We start from the raw sequence: 20533 nt of genomic DNA, 5'->3' as shown, positions 1-20533 counted from the left end.
TTCTGGTTACTTATGGTTTAATTTTGAAGACATGACAATGAGACCAGGAAAAATTACCTGGGTAGTAAGTATAACAGAATAGCAAGAATCCAAATCTGAGATCCTTCCGAGTTGGAAAAAATCTATTTAGCGTATTTCAAAATGTGTTACGAATGACCCATTTGGACACACATTTTTATTAGAAAAATAAATGTAAGTTTGTCCCCAGTAAAATGCACAATATTCAGAGCACACAAAAAAGAAGTAGGAAAATGATTGAGCTAAACAAAATGAAAAAAGTGCCAAGAAGAATAGGAGGAGCAGCTGGATTGAAGTGAGATTGAATAAGGAAATATAAGGCATTTGTTATTATTGGAAGAAAATACATAGAGATAATGATTAGGAAGTAAGAGGGGCCTTATGCCAGAAAACAGGCTTCCTTCTCTTAAAGCCAAGCACTCAAGAGCATGGGTTATTCTGGTTGTATATCAGTTAAGATAGTACAATATGAAGATGTTCCATGCATCCATCAGACAGTAAAGTCAACTCTGAACTCGAAAGGCCGTTTAGTAAAAGAGAATGCCCCCACAGAAAATGAATGTCATGCTTGGCTTTGAAGCAAAGCTTATATTATGTTTTTAATGGAGGAGATGTGCTATGTAAAATGAAAGAATGGAGAATGGGGAGGGGAGTGAGCTTTGGCCTGCCAGCCACCAATGCTAGGATGTAAAGATGGTCATGGGGATCTGCTGTCTCTAAGTAGCTATATCAAAATCATTACAGATGATAAAAAATTGGAAATAGGCTGAAGAACATTGCTTATCAATTCATGGCAATAAAAACCTATCTATAGTTCTTGAACTTAAACCATTTTGACAATACTTTGAAAAATGCAATTTTATGGTAAAAATCCTCATGTTTTGTTAACACAAAAGTTAATTCAGATTATTAAACTGTTCCTGTTAATGAACACAATGCTAGTTTTGATAGCAAGGAAATAACATCATTAAAAGTTTATAATTCAAATTAAATAGAGCAATTACCAATGTCAGTTTTTTATGTGATGTCAAAATACACAGGCACATCAGAGAATACAGCCAGAAGTTATAAGTGTTTACAACATATCAAGTAGACGAAGGTGCTTTCTACCCATGACTGTAGTATTAATTGTTATGGTTGTCATCTCTTATTTCACAGCTAACATTTACTAGCCTTCTTGTGAGTAAAGGATTTTATGAATTTTGCTGCTCTTTGGGATTAATATGAATTAATGAATTAATATGAATTAATAAAAGAATTTTTGAGCCTCAAGGCAATGTGGCTTTCACAAAGTGTAAATCTCTGAGAAGCCCCCAGGATTCCAAGAACTCACATAATAGGAATACAGTATATTCACAGTATAATTTTGTTTTAAAATAAAAATACTATCTTCTTTAAAATTTTGCATTTGGGTAAGATGAGCTATATTTTTTTCAGAGTCTATGTGAAATTCCTAGTGAGCACAGCTGAACCCACCTGGTGAAGAGATAATATGTTTTTAAGCACACATGTGTGAACTTATCAGTTTCTTACTCTCTCCAAATGCATAGCATGTCTAATCAAAACCATTGCTATGTGGTCAGAAGTCATCAGAACTCAGGGGTAAGCATATCTATGGGGTGCTTTATTACGAGTAACTGAGGTTTGAATTTTGCATCTGCTAGTCCTCTTTCCTTATTGTCATTCTAGAAAAAAAAGCTTAAAATAGAGGGTACTTTAAAGAGTGAGAATTGGAAAAGATATCACATGTAATATATCACATATTAAGACTATAACATGGTGCTTAGAGTATTGTAAGTACTGTGATGAAGAAATTACGAAGCATATATATGCTGAAAAATACTCTTTGGAACAATCTATCACTTGCAATACTGTGTGGCTTCCGTGACTTCACAGTTCCTTCGATGGCCTGTTTTAGTATGTTTGTGACACTACTGGATGCAGAGATTGAAAGGTAGCAAGAGAACTGCCCCTTGTGAGTTTATATGCCACAACTTTAGAAATCCTGCATTTTCCTCTCAGGAGTTCCTAAAGAGAAACGATGGCCTAAGCAGCTACTTCACTTGTGTCAGAGCAAACTGGATACTACAGCATGGGACTATTTGCGGGCAACTGCTCCATGCTGTACAACCCTCTCACTTTTACTTTCTCACACTTTCTAGTGGACAACAAGGAGGGAGTTAGAGCTCATGATAGTTCTTGAGGGAGGTGTTTCAGGTATGGAATTGTTCTGCTAAAGCTCATAAATAAGATGGATTGCAAGCTTATTCAATCTCACCTTCTTGTTTAAAGACATAGAGGCATGCTTTTCTTCACCCAGGCACAGAGAAGTTTAGGCCCCATGAGTTGGATTAGCTTGGGGAAATTAAAATTCATATGACAGTTAGACAAATATAAAATTGCTATGTTGGCATGTATATAGTAAAAGAATATTCTTCTATTGTAAAGCTAATATGAGCCAGAGCTACTGATTTTTCTATAAGAAAATAAGGCCAATCACAACTGTTCAATTCTAAGGTAATGAGAGTTTTACTGTTAAATAACTATTAAATTACAGTTATCTGCTAAGAGCTATAAAATAGAGAAAGGCTTTCATCTTTCTAAACACTGAGGTGGTCATTATAGACAGACTGGCATTAGAAGGTACTTTAAAGAATGAGAATTGGAAAAGTTATCACATGTTTATAACTAGCTTTCAAGTGAGAGGACTCAATCATAGGTATCTTAAATTTACCTGGTGTTTGAAATGCAAATTTTTATTAGTTCATTGGTTTTGACCAATGCAATAAATAAGCTTTCTGATCTTTAGGACAAGAAGCCATCCATTCGCCCAGAATCTGGAATCCAGGAGGCACATGTCACTGAATTTACATGGAATCAGAAATACAGACATCCTCATATATGTGTTCTAAAGCAGTGGTTCTCAACATGTGGTTCATGATTCCCTTTTTTAGTGGTGGAGTCAAATGACCCTTTCATAGGGGTCCTTTAAGACCACCAGAAAACATTGACATTTACTTACCTTTCATAACAATAGCAAAATTACAGTTATAAAGTAGCAACAAAAATAATTTTATGTGGGAGGATCACCATAACAGTATGAGGAACTGTATTATAGGGTCAGATCATTAGGAAGGTTGAGACCCACCATTCTAAGGCAATTACTTCATGATCCTGGACATTCAATAGTCAAAGATTGAAAAAGGGCCTACATGATGAGTTTTTCTAAAGATTTTTAATATATTATAGACAGAAAACAATGTACTATCATCCATTTTCTAAGATCTACTAACAAAAGGAGGGAAGTTATTCTTAATTTTAAGCAAGATGAACTTCTTACTTTCAATTTTATGTCTTCTTAGTATTTGTGTCAGAATTAAATACATGGTTAAACCTGGCACATTATGGCTGTAATCCTAACAGACAGAGGAAAAGGAGTTTGAGGCCAGCCTGAACTATAAAGAGAATTAGTGACCATTCTGGGTTGTATAGTCAATTAGTGAGCAGCCAGGGCTGTATAGCAAGAGCCCATGTAAAATAAATTAAACAAAGCAAAGAATTAAGGAATGTGTGTACACTTGCAGCAGTACTTTATAAAATGTAATTATACAGCTGAAAGTGAACTTAGCTAGAATATATACACTAGTTGAGTTAGTGAATCTTCCAAATGCTATGAATACTGTTGAACATTGCTCTATAGCATTTCAGGGAGAAATGTCCCTCACAGGCTAACTATAGTTGATCATTGGGGCCCAGTTGGAAGTGCCCTTTGGAATGCTCTGGAATTTTTAAGAAAGGAAGCCTTGATGAAAGAAGTGGGTCATTAGAGGGTGCTCTTTGAGGTTTTGTATCCTATATCTACTCTCTGTCAATTCCAAGCATCCTTGTGGTCTTGATTTAATCAGCAGCCTCAGGCTCTTTCTATGCCTTCTCTGCCACATGTTGGCATCCTTTCTTAAATTGTAAATAAAAATAAACTATAAGCTGATACTCATCATTTTTTTTTGATCACAGAAACAAGGAAGAGGAATACTTACACCACAAGTGTTCCTCCATCTCAAGGTCACGAAAAAGCACTTGTATCATTAGAACAAATGGTGCATGTTGGGAATGATTTACATGTCTGGCCAGAGTATGTTAGGTCTGAGAGCATCACTAAAGAAATAACATATTTTTGATAGTTGAAACAAACCTAATTATGATTTCCTAACAATGGAATGATATGAGTCAGTATGAAATAAAATCCTCTGAACAAGCTGCTCCTCAATTACATGTCTTGCAAACTTTGTTGGGTTACTTAGCCTCTTTAACAGTCATGTACCTTAGGATTTTCATTTGAATTAATCCAACCGTCTACTGACTAATAGAAAAAATTCTAACGATGTGTGGTTAAGTTTAATGGATCTCCATCTCCTCCAACCTTGAAGCTTAGAAGACTGTGTGGAAATATCAAGGCTGTGGAAAGATTTCCCAGTTTTCCTATAGTCTGCCTACCCAAATGCTATCAACAATGCAGCTAATACAGATGTGTATTTATGACATTTTTGTTATGACTATATAATTTTGTGTAACAACTTCCATGATGGACTATGTCATTTGGGTAATTGGAATTCACGTTCCTGGGTCATAGTAACTTCTATTAGTCTCAGAATAATGTTTTAAAATTTTCCTATAAAGCATATTTGTTATTTTACAACACCTAAAACATAGGAAATTTGTTCTGAAGTGTTCATATTATTTATAATTCTAGGCTGAGTAACAGTTAGGAACTCCTCTGTTGGCATCTGATAGGTGCAGTTTTCAATCTAAGTCTCAACAATGTCAGAATGAACTTCAGCAAGATTCTCAGTCTCATATTATTCACCACTCTTTTTCCTGGACTCATAATAATAAAACTCTTCAGTGTGTTGTCAGTGCCTAACACAAAAATACCAGTAAATGGTGATGGCCATCACTACCATCTTCATTATGAAAAAAGATGAGAGAGAGAAGGAGAGAGAGAGAGAGAAAGAGAGAGAGAGAGAGAGAGAGAGAGAGAGAGAGAGAGAGAGAGAGAGAGAGAGGTTGCAGGATAATTAAATGATCTATATAAGGGTTGTTTGGTGTCTGACTTTTTTCTTGGATAAAACATCAAGTCTTACAGGTAATTCAAAGCTGTACTGAGAGAACCTGGACAGCAATTTGCTAAATAATTAGACAATAAGTTTTTGCCATTTGTACAAGCCTGATTGTTCGAAGGGTCCCAGTTTTACTCACTCCCAGGAAACTCAGAAGCCTCACCGTTCAAAGAATTGACTAAAGGGAATTTAGTCAATTAGATATTAAAGAAGCTAGCAAGGATTATTGCCCTCACAATTTTTTAAATACATTTATGTTTTTTTATTCTTTAATCCTTTTTTACAGTCCCCCTCTTTGTCTGCCCCACCATCTCCCTCCTGGTCTGCCCCACCATCACCACTCTCCATCCCATACCTTCTCCCCTCTGTCTCCAAGATGTTCCCATCCTACCAGGCCTTCCCACTCGCTGGGGCCTCAAGTCTCTTGAGGACTATGTTCCTCTTATCTCACTGAGGCCAAACCAGACAGTCCTCTGCTATATATATGTCAGGGATCTCATATCAGCTGGTGTATGCTGCTTGATTGGTGACTCAATGTCTGAGAGAACTCAGGGTCTAGGTCAGTTGAGACTGCTATTCTTTCCTTAGGGCCACTCTCCTCAGCTTCTTCCAGATTTTCCCAATTTTACCACAGTGGTCCCAACTTCCTTCCATTGGTTGGGTGCAAATATCTGTATTTGACTCTTTGAGTTGCTTGTTGGGCCTCTCAGAGGACAACCATCTAGGCTCCTGTTTCCAAGCACACCAAAGCATCAGTAACGGTGCCATGGCCCTGGGCCTCCCCTTGGTCTGGATCCCAATTTGAGCCTGTCACTGAATATTCTTTCTCTCATGTTGCTCTCCATTTTTGTCCCTGCAGTTCCTTCAGACACGAACAATTCTGGGACAAAGCTTTTGACAGTGGAATGGCAACCCCACCCCACCCCCACTTGATGTCCTATCACTCCACTGGAGGTAGACAAGTTTGTCCTCCCCACTGTGGAGCACTTCATCCAAAGTCCCTCCCTTTGAGTCCTGAGAGTCTTTCACAAGGTCTCCTGTACATTCTAGAGGGCAACCCCCCATCTCCTACCTCCTGAGATTGCCTGTTTCTGCTCATTCTGTTGGTCCTCAGGGCTTCACACCTGCCCCCCAATACCTGATTATGTTCTCCCTTCCCCTCCATATCCCCTCTCCTACCCAGATCCCTCCCTCCCTCTCTGCCTTATGTGACTGTTTTATTTTTTTCCTCCTTCCTGAGTGGGATTGAGGCATCCTCACTTGAGTCCTTCAACTTGCTAACCTGTGGGTTGTATCCTGAGTATTCTGTACTATTTTGGCCAATATCTGCTTATTAGTGAGTACATACCATCCATGTCACTTTGGGTTTGAGTTACCTCACTCAGGATGATATTTTCTAGTTCAATCCATTTGTCTGCAAAACTCAGGATGTCCTTCTTCTTAATAGCTAAATAGTATTCTGTTGTTTAAATGAACCACATTTTCTATATCCATTCTTCCTTTGTGGGACATCTAGGTTGTTTCCAGCTTCTGGATATCACAAATAAGGCCGCTATAAACATAATGGAACATGTGCCCCTGTGGCATGGTGGGGCATCTTTTGGGTATATGCCCAAGAATGATAGAGCTGGGTCTTCAGGTAGATCTTTTTCCAATTTTCTGAGGAACCTCCAGATTGATTTCCAGAGTAGTTGTTCAAATTTGCAATCCCACCAACAATGGAGGAGTGTTACTCTATCTCTACATCTTTGCCAGCATGTGCTGTCATCTGAGTTTTTGATCTTAGCCATCCTGATTGGTGTAAGGTGGTATCTCAGGGTCATTTCAATTTGCATTTCCCTGATCACTAAGGACTTCAAACATTTCTTTCAGAGATTCTCAGCCCTTTGAGATTCCTCAAATTCTCTGTTTAGTTTTACACTCCATTTTATGATTGGGTTGTTTGGTTTTGGGAGGTTTAGCCTCTTGAGTTCTTTATATATTTTGGATATTAGCTCTCTATCAAATAAGGAGTTAATGAAGATTGTTTTCCAAATCTGTAAGTTGCTGGTCTGTCCTATTGACTATGTCCTTTGCCTTACAGAAGCTTTCCAGTTTCATGAGGTCCTGTTTATCAATTCTTGATCTTAGAGCCTGAGTCATTGGAGTTCTGTTTAAGATAATTTCCCCTGTGCCAATGAGTTTGAGGCTCTTTCCCACTTTCTCTTCTATTTTTTCATGAAAGGTTGTGTTTGGATAGCTTACAATAGTTCGATAGGGAGAACTTCTTTCATGCTCCTGAGAGGGCAGTAGAGCAGCCTACAGACATGTGGAAAATCCCAGATTAGTTTAGGTATGCTACACCATACTACAAGGACACATGCTCTAATCTGTTCATAGCAGCTTTATTCACATTAGCCAGAAAGTGGGAACATCCCAGATTGTGCTCAACCAAAGAATGGATAAAGAAAATGTGGTTCATTTGCACAATAGAATACCATTTAGCTCTTAAAAACAAGGACACCATGAATTTTGCAGGCAAATGGATGAAACTAGAAAATATCATGCTGAGTGAGGTGTTCCAGACCCAAAAGGACATGCATGGTTTGTACTCACTTATAAATGGATATTAACCATGAAGTACAGGATATCCATGCGATAATCCACAGACCCAAAGTAGATAAATAGCAAGGATGACCCAAGGAAGGATGCTTGACTCTTACTTAGAAGGGGAAATAAAATAGTCATCTGAGGCAGATGAAGGGAGGGAAGTGGGTGAGAGAGGGCTGACAAAAAGTGGGGCATGAGGACAGGAATCAGAATCAGACTTAGATATAGATCAGAAGAGAGGTCTAGGAGACTGAATGGAAACTTACAGCTGGAGGAGGTGCTGCATCTCTAGGATGGGTCAGAGACCTGGAATAGGAGAGACTCCTAGAAGTCTATGTAGGTGACTCTAGCTGAGACTCCTTGCAATGGGTAATATGGAACCTGAAGTGACCACTTCCTGTAGCAAGACTTGAGCCTCAGTAGAGGGATAAAGATACCAACCCGCCCACAAAGCCTTTAACCCAAAATGTGTTATGCCTACAAGAAGTGCAGGGACAAAGATGGGACCAAGACTGAGGGAAGCGACCAACCAAGTTCAGACCCATCCCATGTGCAAAAGCTAATCCCTGACACTATTAATGATACCCTGTTAGGCTTGCAGACAGGAGCCTAGCATAACTCTCTTCTGAGAGGCTCCACATAGCAGCTGACAAAAATAGATGCAGAGACCATAGATAAGCATCAGGCAGAGCTTAGGGTGTCTTATGGAAGAGCGAGGAGAAGGGTAGAGGGCCCTGGAGAGGATAGGGAAGCCACACAAAGACAAAAAGAGTCAATTACCCTGAACCCTTGGGGCTCCCAGAGACTGAGTCACCTATCAAAGAGTGTACATGGGCTGGACCATACCCTGCTCCTCACATATATAGCAGATGTCAAGCTAAGTCTTCATCTGGTTCCAGCAACTGGAGGGAGGTCTGACCCTAAATCTGTTGCATGTTTGTGGATCCAGTTCTCTTAACTGGGCCACGTAGTCTGACCTCAGTGGAAGATGATATACCTAGTCTTGCAGTGACTTGATATGACAAGGTTAGATGATACACAGGAAAGGTTCCCCCTTTTCAGAGGAGAAGGGAAGAGAGGATATGGAGGAGCTGTGTAGGGGGGCCTGGAGGAGGGGTGTTTCAATCTAGACATAAAGTAAATAAAGAAAGAAAGTAATGGGAAATAAGTTTTGGAAAACTGGTTCCAAATGCAGGTACTATGAGCCTTCCTGGTACCCATCACCAAAGGTTAGAGTTGTTTGCTACAAAGATTCAAACAAGTTATATTCAGTCTGATTCTTGAGGAATTTTGTGGGGGCTGAGACTGAAGAAGTCAGTTACCAATAAATATCTATAAACTTCTCAGGATCCTTTATACTTTAAAGTTTAAAAATGGCATGTGTTATATCTAACAAAGAAGGAGAAATGAGATTTTGTATGACACCCCTTAACAGTAGATTTCTATATGTCAATAACTTTAAAACAGGCTTCCTCTCTTAAATTTTACAGATTGCCTTAAGGAGCCTATTTTATAGGACAGGCACTAAAATAAGTCTATCTGAAAAAGGATAAGTTGTAGAAAAGGCCTTATTTTCTTGCACTGATAGAGGGCTTTATTTCTATTTGCATAATGGACTCAGGAAGCCAATGATTGGTTAAATTGCTCATTCTGTCTCTTGCCTCAGGCTTTGGCTGTGAGCAAGCACCAAACAGAAAATCTGACTGCATGGAACATTAAACAGGTATTCTTCGTTTTAAACTTTGTGATCTCAATTTCCTAGAGTTATCCAATAGAAAGCAAATGCAAATTAGGAGCTCAACTCACAAAAATAATAGGTGCATTTATACTGGCTTCCCATGGAGATACCTCTAAAAGATGTTTGTGCAAGGCACAGTTAGCACTTCCAAATGAAATGCTCATTCCTACAGTTTCATAAATACCCTGCCTAATCTCTTCAAATATTGACCTTTCCATGCAGAGCACAAGGTGAATACAGGCTAACAGAGGGTGGGATCCTTCTCTAGAGTATGAAAATGCACTTATGTGTTTTCAATGCTGCTTTTTCAGGCACTGTAGACCAGGAACAGATTCGTTCAGTCTGACTTGTCTCTGCTGAGCAGTGAGCGGTTGGTCCTGGAAACTGAAAGTGTTCTGGGCTTCTCTCAACATAACTGTGAAAGAAAAGCCATGGCATATACTACATAGTCATTGGGAGAGTTTGTTTCTTATTTGTGTTTGTACATATCTGTTTATAATTTTTGTTTTTGGTTTGCTTATTCTTTTCTTCAGTTTTTCTTTATAGGAAAAAGACAAACAAAATCCAGAAGTAAATAAATATCTCTAATTGTTATATGGATTTAGGACTTTCCTTAAAATTTTTAGATCAGGACCATGGAGATGGAACACTCCATGCTTACTAAATAATAATGAGGATTTTAATTCACATCTCTAACATCCACATAAAAGGAAAACATAGGCATCCTGACCTGTGGCAACAGTCCAGAGGAGGGGAGGCAGAGATAAATAGATTCCAGAGGTTTACTGGTCAGACAATCTAGCTCTAATAGTGAGCTTTGTGCTCAGCAAGAGGTCTTGTGTTAATTAATCAATCAATCAACCAATCAATCATCAATAAATCAAAATCGATCAATTAATAAATGGAAAAACCAAAGAGGAAGACATCTAATATCAATCTCTGGCCTGCATAAGCTCAAACACATACCTTCACCATACCTTCTAAGAAGCACTTGGATTCCTCAAAATACTTAATGCATTCGTCATAAAGATAAAAGGCTGTGACTAAGTTTTTCTTGAGATTATTATGGTAGCAAAGAAATCGTTAATCAAAAAGTGATGACATTTTAAAAGCTGCCTCCTTGCATCTAGTTTTAATTATACCTTAGTTGCCTACTGGTATCCTACACAAAGAAGATCCCTTTGTAAATAAAAGAAGAAAACACCACAATCTGTCCTGTGAAATATCCTATGGCCACTCCCCTTTAATATATTTTAAATTTACTTATTCTTTGTATGGGTGCCTGATGTTTGCCCATATGTATGTCTCTGTACCATATGGGTATAGTGCCTGTGGAGGCCAGAAGGAGGTACTGGATCTCCTGGAACTGAAGTTACAGATGGTTGTGAGCCTCTACAGGGTTGCTGGGAATAAAACTAGGATCCTCTACAATAGGAGCCAGCGAGTGCTCTTAGCCATTGAGGTATCTCCCCAATTTTATCTCACCCCACTTTTTTTAGAGCCAGCATGCTAAAAAAGTTTAATATAATAAGCTTGTCAGAACTCTTGCATAAACTTGTCTTTGATCTGCTCCCCAGTACTGCCTGGTGAATACTTGGTAATTCTGATTACTTTTTAAGAATTTTATTGGTTATTTTATTTATTTACATTTCAAATGTTATTCCCTTCCCCAGTTTCCCCTCCAAAAGCACCTCTTCCTCCCACCCCTCCCCCTGCTTCTATGTGGGTGCTCCCCCACCCACCAACCCACCCTCTTCTACCTCACTACTTACCCACCCTCCTTTCACAGGACCAAGGGCCTTCCCTCCCATTGATACCAGATAAGGCAATCTCCTGCTACATATGCAGCTTGAGCCACGGGTCCCTCCATGTGTAATCTTTGGTTGGTGGTTTAATCCCTAGGAGCTCTGGGGGTACTATTGTTCTTCCTATGGGATTGCAAACCCCCTCAGCTTCTTCAGTCCTTCCCCTAACTCCTCCATTGGGAGCCCTGTGCTTAGTCAGATGGCTGGCTGTGAGCATCTGCATCTATATCAGTAAGGATCTGGCAATGTCTCTCAGGAGACATCCATATCAAGCTCCTGTTAGAATCCAAGAACATATCAAAATGATCATCCATCATGATCAAGTAGGCTTCATCCCAGGGATGCAGGGATGGCTTAATATACAAACATCCATCAATGTAATCCACTATATAAACAAACTCAAAGATAAGAACCACATGATCATCTCATTAGATGCTGAGAAAGCATTTGACAAAATTTAACGCCCCCTTCATGATAAAAGTCCTGGAAAGGTCAGGAATTCAAGGCTCATATCTAAACATAGTAAAAGCAATAGACAGCAAACCAGTAGCTAACATCAAACTAAATGGAAAGAAACTTGAAGCAATCCCACTAAAATCAGAGACTAAACAAGGCTGCCCACTCTCTCCCTACTTATTCAATATAGTACTCGAAGTCCTAGCCAAAGCAATCCGATAGCAAAAGGAGGTCAAAGGGATACAAATTGGAAGGGAAGAAATCAAAATATCATTATTTGCAGATGATATGATAGTGTACTTATGTGACCCCCAAAGTTCCACCAGAGAACTACTTAACCTGATAAAAAAAACTTCAGCAAAATGTCAGGATATAAAATTAACTCAAACAAATCAGTAGCCTTCCTCTACTCAAAGGATAAACAGGCTGAGAAAGAAAATAGGGAAATGATACCCTTCAAAATAGTTCCAAATAATATAAATATTCTTGGTGTGACTTTAACCAAACAAGTGAAAGATCTGTATGACAAGAATTTTAAGTCCCTGAAAAAAGAAATTGAGGACGATTTCAGAAGATGGAAAGATCTTCCATACTCATGAATTGGCAGGATTAATATAGTAAAGATGGCCATTTTGTCAAAAAGCAATCTACAGATTCAATGCAATCTCTATCAAAATTCCTACTCAATTCTTTATAGAGATAGAAAGGCAATTTGCAAATTCATTTGGAATAACAAAAAAAAAACAAAAACAAAACAAAACAGGATACTGAAAACTATACTCAACAATGAAAGAACTTCTGGGGGAATCACCATCCCTGACTTCAAGCAGTATTAAAGAGCAAAAGTCATAAAAACTGTATGGTGTTGTTACAGAGACAGGCAGATAGATCCGTGTAACAGAGCTGAAGAGCCAGAAAAGAACCCACACACCTATGGTCACTTGATCTTTGACAAAGGAGCTAAAACCATCCAATGGAAGAAAGATAGCATTTTCAACAAATAGTGCTGGTTCAACTGGAGGTCAGCATGTACAAGAATGCAAATCAATCGATCCATTCTTATCACCATGTACAAAGGTTAAGTCCAAGTGGATCAAGGACCTCGACATCAAACCAGATACACTCAAACTAATAGAAGAAAAAGTGGGGGAAGAGTCTCAAACACATGGGCACTGGGGAAATTTTCCTGAAAAAAAAAACACCAATGGCTTATGCTTTAAGATCAAGAATCGACAAATGGGACCTCATAAAACTTCAAAGTTTCTTTAAGGCAAAAGACACTGTCATTAGGACAAAATGGCAACCAACCGATTTGGAAAAGATCTTTACCAGTCCTCCATCTGATAGAGGGCTAATATTCAAAATATACAAAGAATTCAAGAAGTTAGACTCCAGAGAGCCAAATAACCCTATTAAAAATGGGATATAGAGCTAAACAAAACATTCTCAATTGAGGATTATCGAATGCCAAAAAGCACCCAAAGAAATGTTCAACATCCTCAGTCATCAAGGAAATGCAAATCAAAACCACCCTGAGATTCTACCTCACACCAGTCAGAATAACTAAGATCAAAATCTCAGGTGACAGCAGATGCTGGCAAGGATGTAGAGAAGGAGAAACACTCCCCCATTGTTGGTGGAATTGCAAACTGATAGAACCACTCTGGAAATCAGTCTGGAGATTCCTCAGAAAATTGAATACTCCATTAACTTAGGACCTAGCTATACCTCTCCTGGGCATATACCCAAAAGATTCTCCCACATACAACAAAGACACATTCTCCACTATGTTCATAGCAGCCTTACTTATAATAGCCAGAAGCTGGAAACAACCCAGATGCCCTTCAACAGAGGAATGGATTCAAAAAATGTGGTACATCTATACAATGGAGTACTACTCAGCTATCAAAAACAATGACTTCATGAAATTCATAGGCAAATGGAATGACTTGGAAAATATCATCCTGAGTGAGGTAACTCAATCACAGAAAAACACACATGGTATGCACTCATTGATAAGTGGATATTAGCCAAAAAGCTCACATTATCCAAGATGCAATCCACAGACAACAGGAAGCTCAAGAAGGAAGACCAAAATGTGGATGTTCCTACTCCTTAAAAGGGGGAAAACTATTCATAGGAGGGGATATGGAAGCGACTCAAGGAAAGGCCATTCAGAGTCTGCCCTACATGTGGCCCATATATATACAGCTACCAAAACTAGATAAGATTGATGAAACTAAAAACTGCATGCTGAAAGGGACTGGATATAAATCTCTCCTGAGAGACACATCCAGAGCATGTCCAATACAGAGGTCAATGCTAGCAGCAAAACATCGAATTGAGAACAGGACCCCCATTTGGGGGAATTAGAGGAAGTATTGAAAGAGTTGAAGGACCTTGCAACCCCCTAAAAACAACAATGCCAGCCAACCAGAGCTTCCAGGGACTAAATCACTACCGGAAGACTATACATGGACTGACCCAGGGCTCCAACTGCATATGTAGCAGAGAATAGCCTTGTTGGGGCACCAGTGGAAGGGGAAGCCCTTGGTCCTGCCAAGGTTGGATCCCCAGTGCAGGGGGATGGGGGGGTAGTAAGGGAGATGTATGGGGGCAATACCCATATTGGGGAGGGAATGGAGGCTTATGGACAGGAAGCTGGGAAGGAGAATAACATTTGAAATGTAAGTAAAGAAATATATCTAATAAAAAACTTTAAAAAAAAAGGAAAGTACTTCTTGGCATCAGCAATAGTGACTGGGTTTGGTGGCTGCATATGAGATGAATTCCAGGTGGGTCAATCTCTGGATGACCTTTTCTTCAGTCTCTTCTTCATTCTTTGTCCCTATATTTCCTTTAGACAGGAGCAATTCTGGATTAAAACTTCGAGAAGGGTGGGTGGCCCCATCCCTCAACCAGGGGCATGCCTAACCTCTGAATATGGTCTCTATAGGTTCTTTCTCCTCTTTGTTGTGTATTTTAGCTAATACCATCCCCAGTGGGTCCTGGGAGTCTCTTATTTTCCTGGTGTCTGAGACTTACTGGTGGCTAATCCCAGTTCCCTATCCCCCATTGTTACACACCTCTGTTCAATTTCCTGAACTTCTGTATATCTCCCCGCCTCCTTCCATACCTCATCCTGCCCCCCTTTTCCCTCTCCCCTTCAGTCTTCCTCCCAAGTCTCTCCTACTCCATACCTTCCACGATTATTTTGTTTCCCCTTCTAAAAGGATTGAAGCATCCACACTTTCGTCTTCCTTTCTCTTGAGCTTCATATGGTCTGCAAGTTGTATCATGGCATCCCAAGCTTTTTTCCTAATATGCACTTATCAGTGAGTACATGTCATGTGTGTTATTTTGTGACTGTGTAACCTCATTAAGATTGATATTTTCTAGTTCCATCCAGTTGCCTGTGAATTTCATGAAGTCATTGTTTTTGATAGCTGAATAGTACTCCATTGTGTAAATGTAAAAAATATGAAACGCTCCACAAATTTTCATGTCATTCTTGTGCAGGGGCCTTGCTAATCTTCTCTGTTTCATTCCAATTTTAGTATGGGTGCTGCTGAATTTAGCACTCTATCCCCCTTTCTATTTGCAGTCATTTTCCTCTTCAATTCTTTGAATCTTATGTTCCAGTTTCAGGATATTTCTGTAATTGAGAATTCTCTTGGCTTGACTGCCCTTGCATAAATTTTAAGTTATTATTAATTATGCTGCAGTTAGACAGTAGTGAAGTCAGCTACTTCCTTTATAGCCTCATACCTGAGATCTCAGATGATAACAAAGTAAATACTGCAGCAAACTCAGCTATACACACAGACATGTCTTAGAAATGCTATGTGTTTTAGTAGTAGTGGCAATAAAGGTTCACAAGTCTGTTCCCTTGGAATGCCTGGTGGTCTCTAGACACCATGACTGTGGATGCAGGCTTCAGTGAGTTTGCAATGAACATCACACATACTCAGTCGTTTCAAGTCACAGCTGGCGAATGATCACACATATTGTTAACTTTCTCTGGTGGAGAACCATTCCACTCTGGATCCTGTGAACCGTAAATACCTGAATCCACTATGTAGGGATTACTATTTTAAACACACACCACATTACCCTTTAGTTTAGAAAACATTTTTTCACACAGTCATATTGTTATATTTGTGAGACAATTGTTAAATCTCCTTTTGTTTCTCTTTCCTTTCCTAGTTGTCAGAAAGAACCTGTCTACTTTGGCTAAGGAAATTTGAAACTTTATGTAGGACATTTTGTGCTTTCTAGTGTTGTGCTAGCAGCCACTTCTTCCCCACTATTACCTCTACTCTAAAACCTAATATAGCTCCAGTTGCACAAGTCTCTATACAAAATGCCTTTCTTCGGGCCTCTCACAGAGGAGAGGAATTCAGAGAGTGATTTTTCTGAGTATCCTCAGAATATTCAAACTGAGGCACATAAATTAGTAGCAAGATGGTATGACATGGTATTTTATTGTGATAAAAGATAGTCCAAAAGGGAAAACTCTGTGTGTGTGTGTGTGTGTGTGTGTGTACATATGTATGCAATTTTTGTAAAAAGGTTGCAAATGTTTATCTGTGAGTAGAGTGTATATATGTATATTCTCATATGTAAAGTACATACATGCATGTAGAGTCCTGTGGCTGACATCAAAATTTTTTGTCCATCACTCTCCACTTTATCAAGGAGGCAAGGTCTCTTGGTTTCATTCATAATTTCTTGATTAGGCTAGTATAGCTATCCAGCTTGCTCAGGGAATTCCTGTTCTCGCCTTCTTGGCATTGGAATTATATGTAGGCTATCTCTCTTGCCCACACTTTATATGAAAAGATCCAAATTTTAGGCCTTGTACTTTTACAAGTATTGTATCTGCTGAAACATCTCATCAGCCCCATATAAAGGTTTTGAATTGAGTCCTTCTCAGAATTGAAACTTAACTTCATTTACTGCCTGTATAGACTTTTCTATATTGTGTGTAATCTCATGGGTGCTTGATTCCTTATGCATAAACTTCCAGTACCTTCCCAAGTATTACAACATACAAAATACTTAGAGAATGTATTCTTAACCTAGTAAATAATAAGAGTAGGTTCAAATCTTCATTACATTTTATTGGTGTTATCAATATTCTTGCTTACTCTCTGGACTATATGTGATTTTGAAAAACCATAGAGATAAAAAAATAAAAAAGGTTTTTAATAGGCACATGGAATGAATACAGAAGTAAATCAGATATAAATGCATCACAGGTTGATATAGCACTCAGTACAAATGACAACTTTTATACAAAAATGTTGTTTATCATACATTCGTTACTCAAGCTATGACTGAATGCCAGGATTGTCTTTAGTTTGTAACTCTCATTCATAAAAGACAATGATTGCATATCAATTATATCATACATATGTGCTCATCCTAAAGGAAAAGAGATTAAATATTTTTGTGGAAATCTATATTATAATCCCAACAGAAAGCAATTCATTTCACAGTGGGTATTCTAACAGTGTCACCAGTTTAAAATTTCCTACAGGCCCCATCCTTCTGGGTTGCAATTCTGAGTCTACCATGAAACCTTATTTTCAACTTCTGTGAGATAAAGAAAAATGTGTTGAGGGGAATGAATGAAATGAAATACAGAAATCATTTAACACAATGATTACTACATGATGAATACTGTTGTCTAAGGTTTATCAAGAGATCTCTGGTGCTCTACTCAACCTGATTTTTTGTTTGTTTGTTTGTTTCTATGTTTTTTTTAATGTTGGTCATAAAATCCAGTGCTTTCATCATTACAGACAAGGACTCTACCACTCAGCTACACTTCCATCTCTGATATTAAAAGGTACAATTTAATCAATCAGCAAAATCTGTAATATTCCAGTCACAAGACAAATATTTGAGTATAACCAAGTATGCTTCCATCAGACACAGTGAAGCCTTACACTTAGTCCTAGATCAGAGTTCAAGAAAGGCACAATGGCATGATGCCTTGGTCCAGATAAAAGGATTGAGATAAATGCCACTTGATTGCACTTTCCCAGAGCCTTCAGCATATACAGCTATGTCACATCTTAAGTCCTGTTCTCTGGCACATCCTGTGGACTGTTCCTTAAAAATAATGTCACTCTATGATGCTTGCTGAGATTGTGTGTATGAGTGTCCTCAGGACGCTGAACTCTACTCAGACCCAAGGCTATACTACAAAGGCTCTCTACAGCTCAGGAGCAGAGAGTTCCCTCCCTTTTTTACATAACCATTTTCCAAGTATTGAATAAGTATGCCTTACATGTTGCAGAAGCTATAAAAATAAATTATAGAAACAAGAGTAGAGAAATGAAAGCAAACAGATTTGCTTTCCCATATGTGTTTCAATCACTGGGCTAAACATTGTTTTCACCCCTATAATCACAATAAGAAATGGACCCCATTGTGTCCTTCATTTTACAAAATGATGAGTTAGAATTGTATAAAGCCACACAACTCATTGAGATGTGGGTTCAGACAACATGAATACATTGCTATATAACTATAACAGAGCTTTATGCTATAAGCCAAGATACCAAAATTCCATAAAACAGTCACTATTCAAGCCATGAACAAATGCAGAGACACAGTGCTATTTTATGTAGAGCATCATCCTGTTTGCAGGCAGTGAAGACAATCTGTTCCCCACCACTTTTAGATGGACTAGAAGCCTTTCCATATCTTTCCCAAAATTGTTTATTCTTTTTGGAATCTCTCTCAAACAACTAACACTTCATGATTTTTCTCCAATTCTATTGTCCAAATAGAATTTCAAGTTACTTGCATGAAGTCTTCTTACTACTCTATGCAGTCTTTCCATTGTCCACTCTTGTCCTATCATCGGTCATTGAGTAACCTGGAAAGTATATTCTATTTCTGTATAAGGAATTAAGTAAGTTTTTCTAAATAGGAAAACTTGGAGTTTGTCCCTGACATTAGAGACCCACAACCTTTTAATCACTCTTCCTGTTACTTTTCATCTTTTTGAAATGGAACATTTCTAAAGGAAGAGAATGGTCTGGTGCTAACAAATGTAGGTTTTTCAAATTTAAGAACAGTAAAGGTTCATTCCACTTACATGGATCACAGTTTGGTTTCTCCTGTTTTTCTATTTACTCAATGGTTGAGACATAATATCAGCATCTATATGGAATATCTTATAGCCAGAAACTATGTGGAGTAATAGAACTTGAGACTTATTTACAATTTTTTATTATATTTTTTGTAGATTTTGTCTTTCTGTTGTCTTGCAAGCCATTCAAATGATGCCTGCTGTCAAGTGACCGCTGTGAACATTCTAGAAGTAGCTAAGAAAAGAGATAAAGCTGTACCTTATCCAAAAAGCCAGTGTGCCCTTGAATGTTTAGTCATTTATCATTAAGGGTAATTTACCATTTCATAGGGAAAAATGAACAACACACATGAAATGCAAAATTGTCTTTCCATGGGAGCTTTTACAATTTAATATACTGAAACATTTTTTCCTATAGAAAGACCTCCATGTGCTTTATGTGGTATCAGGATTCAAAACTTGAGCTTCCAAAACAGGATGCAATGTTTCACACAGGTTGCCCTAGCACTACCAAGGAGGAGGAAGGAGGATCAAGAGGCAAAGGTTATCTCTAGCTATATACTGAGTTTGAAGCCAGCCTCGGTGACATAATCTCATATCTCAAAGGATAATTGTACCATGTTGTAGTAAAATTGTTCTTTTTATAATTAAGAAAGAGTTTTGTTATGCCACACAGAAGATTCAAGTTCAAGATTCCAATCAATGTTCTTAAAAGGTTAAAAGGCTTCAAAGCTAGAGAGGACACAGGTTAGAAATTTTACCACTTGCAATTAATTTGCACTCAGTACCAAAAAGGACATTGATTCCAAGGCCATTATTCCAGTTTCCCCAGAAAGGCTCCATTCCTTCCCCACAACCCAGACCTGCCCAATATTGCATTCTTCAGTCTGATTTGTCTTTTCTTGTCTCTGACTTTTCAAAGAACCTAGCTGTTATTCCAGAGATAAGATTATGAGATCTGCACTTTTTTCTTAACTCTGACACTAATACTAGCACCAGTTGTCAGGGCTGGTGATCAAGATAGTAATCTACATACACACAATACTTCTGTTCCCTGAGTAAAAGGAAGGCTTGTTGCTATCTTGGAAAGGTAATCTTCAGTAGCCAATCTTCTTTCCTTCTAGGTACAGAAAAGCATTAATGATTATAGTAAATGGATAATTCTAATCAGATTTGCATAGTAAAATGAATTGTACTTTCCAATCATAACAAACTCCCACTGTCTTACTACTTACTTCATTTCAAAGAGCTTTTCTTAATATTAGCCAATAAAACGATCTCTCTGTAATTCAAGTATTTTTATGTTTTTCTGTTCAAATATTTTAGTCTCCTAATACCTTTTATGATTAGAGGTTACAATCTGAAGATTATATCTTAAACCTTGCATGGAGTAGTCTCTAGTTCTCACCTCTCCTCCAGTCTCCATCTCCAACACACTAAAGTGTATCTCATGGTTTCCTAAGCATGCAAGGAGATCTCCTGACTTGGGTTTTGCACATGGTGCATGATGTTAAGGATATTGTACATCTTCCTTGTCACTAACTCCAAAACCCACAGAATTTACTCAGACAGAATCTTTAACCACAAAAGCACTATAGACATAGGGTAAGAGTTCTTTGCCTGCACCCCAACATTACCATGATGACCTACAAATTTCTTTATTAGTGGAAGGTCACTATTTACCCTGTGCCTGGATTTTGGC

The 20533-nt window shown here is 38.4% G+C and overlaps 1 non-coding gene across 1 annotated transcript; it reads right to left on the bottom strand.

Moving 5' to 3' along the window:
- Positions 1-15197: 15197 nt before the first annotated feature.
- On the bottom strand, positions 15198-15304 carry LOC120101167 (U6 spliceosomal RNA). The gene has a single exon (XR_015678688.1). It is a non-coding gene; the product is annotated as a U6 spliceosomal RNA (small nuclear RNA).
- Between the last annotated feature and the right edge of the window lie 5229 nt (positions 15305-20533).

The sequence above is a fragment of the Rattus norvegicus genome, chromosome 2 (assembly GCF_021556685.1).
Source record: "Rattus norvegicus strain SHRSP/BbbUtx chromosome 2, alternate assembly SHRSP_T2T, whole genome shotgun sequence".
Classification (NCBI taxonomy): Eukaryota; Metazoa; Chordata; class Mammalia; order Rodentia; family Muridae; genus Rattus; species Rattus norvegicus.
Note: the sequence above shows the minus strand (reverse complement) of the source record. Positions and strands in the feature narration are given on the sequence as shown.